Genomic DNA, 2,500 nt, shown 5'->3' on the forward strand with positions numbered 1-2,500 from the left:
CCTCCTAGAAACGCATCGGACAGGTTTTCATTCCTCAAGTGGCTTCTACCATCATATTATTACGTTATTAAGACAAATGTAAAAGAAAACGGGAAAGGTATCTAGATCTTACGCCATAATCATAAACCCTGTATTTTGATTGTACATTATGATTGATGCGTAACATACGTAAATTCAGATTAGTATCCTTATAATCTCGTAAATCATATCGTAATTGACGTATGTTGTTATAATTAAGTGTTACAAATATTGTTATGTATGATGAATTTTACAGGTAGCTATATAAGTGTGAATTAAACGTTTCTTGTGAATCCTGGTGCATTTGAATCATCCTAGTTGCAAAGACTCTTGTGAGGACGACAGCTGTGTTGGATGTGACGAATAAAATGACACTATTTCGGGAACACGACTCGCCCACATGACACGCCCATGAAAGTAATCTCCATTCGTCGTGTATTGTCATTGCTGTCATAAATTCACACACATTACTATGTTATCGTCGCTTACATCATAAATTTGTTTATTCTTATCGGGAATTCGACCATTCATAATTTCGATCATTTTGGAGACCAAACTTCGTAATCGACTACACCAAGGTCTAAAGCACAATGGAGCTATGATAGTGGAACGAAAGTTCAAAAGCCTCACCTGTCATTGAACCGCCTCTTATAAAAAGAAAAAAAAAGTTGGGTGTTACCAACAATCTTAGAACGGATTGCTTTGAAGTATGTTGGTTTTAGTATAAATATGTCTGCCGAACGGTTTGAGTATTACGAATATTTCAATTTTAAGAAAGGTCTGAATAAAGCCGCGTTTTTTAATTATTATTTTACTGAGGCTGAATATCTGAAAAATAAGAGTACTGAGTTATCGACATCGCTTCAGCAATATCAAATATTCTCTCAATATTGCTTGATGAAGCATGTGGTTCACAGCAGATGAGAACACTGAAAATAGGAATGACGCTAACTAGACTTCCTGTAGTAACCTTACTTAAAATTTTCCTCCATTTCGATTTGTACGAAGTGAGAAACATCACGGGAAATCCGCTAACGACCATCGACCTCTGTCCCTTTCTCCTAACCGAGACCGGAACAAGCGATTTCAATGAGAGTTTTGAGGTTTATTATTTTATTATTTATGTAAACTGGCGTCGAACAGCTTGTCATCAGTGAGAGACGTGTGTGTGACATTGCGATCCCATCTTTACATCAATAGGAAATAAGTTTTCCGTATATCGACAACCAAACCACAACTGCTGTGTAAAAACTCCTGTAAAGGATTCGGATATGACAATATAGTATTACTGTTTTGTATGACAATTGTAATTTATGATAGTTTTATCACAAATTCATACGTGACTTAATTATGAAGCAACAAATGCTCTGAACACTGAATTCCCATTACGTTCGAAAGAGTAAGATTCCCTCTCAGATTAAAAAAAAAAAAAAAAAAAGTTTCGAGGGACAGGAAGGGAGGTAAATCATTACTAAATAATGGTATGCCCAACGAGTCTAACTAGAGTAGCAGGCTATAGGAAACTAACGTTATAAGACGTATGATACTTTTGCCTTTTTTCATAAACTTCTGAATATTAGTTCTTCACTCTTGTTGAAGAATAACGAATGTAATTAGAGATTTTTTCCCCCTAGGGCTCGCGCCTCCCCGGGAAATAGCTGACGCCTCGCGCCCAGTTTAAGAACCACTGATGTAGGCAGTCAGCTATCCACTAAGCAATCGACAGATATATGTAAATTATTTTATCTGCATCCAATTTGGGTTCCGCACTTAAGATCAAGATGATTTCATTTTCACCATGAGGGCAAAGTGCTCTGTAATAACACATGAGGAAAAAACGTCTTTATGAGGAGTGGATTTATATTATGCTTTATGGAAGTAGCTTCCACGCAAAAAGACATATTTTTACAAGAACTAACTATGAAACAAAGCGGACTTTAAGTTTATCTCTAATCACCACTAAGAAAAGGGAATTTGACACTTTTGGGAACTAGCTTTTGGTGAAGAGGTCTATAATGTTTGCCGGTGCTAATTCTTAGAGAGAGAAAAAAAAACTATTTTTTTATTTTAAGTAGTATAAGTGAAGAGAACTATAATTCCTGTGGGTTGATCTTAGTGGAAATAAATGTAATCATTATGGAAACTAGTTCAGGTGACAAGAACTGTAATCCCTGCTGGAACTAGCCCCAAGTGAAAAGAAATGTCGAGTCTGTGGGACCTAACCCCCTGCTGGAACCTCTTCCAAGTGCAGAGGATTGAAAACACATATTTACCTAGTTCTGCTGCACCTATTTTCCATATTTAGATGTTGTAGTATATTTCTCCTCAAAGGTTATATGACTATTAATTACTGTAGCAAAACTTTCTTGTGAGGGCGATGCCAGAAGCCAAGTATTTTATATTCATTTCTATAAGCTTTATATAGACCGTCTTCTACAAATACACGTATATTTTACGTGATAAACGAAAGCAAATGAGTTTA

This window comes from Macrobrachium nipponense, chromosome 27, assembly GCF_015104395.2.
Source record: "Macrobrachium nipponense isolate FS-2020 chromosome 27, ASM1510439v2, whole genome shotgun sequence".
Classification (NCBI taxonomy): Eukaryota; Metazoa; Arthropoda; class Malacostraca; order Decapoda; family Palaemonidae; genus Macrobrachium; species Macrobrachium nipponense.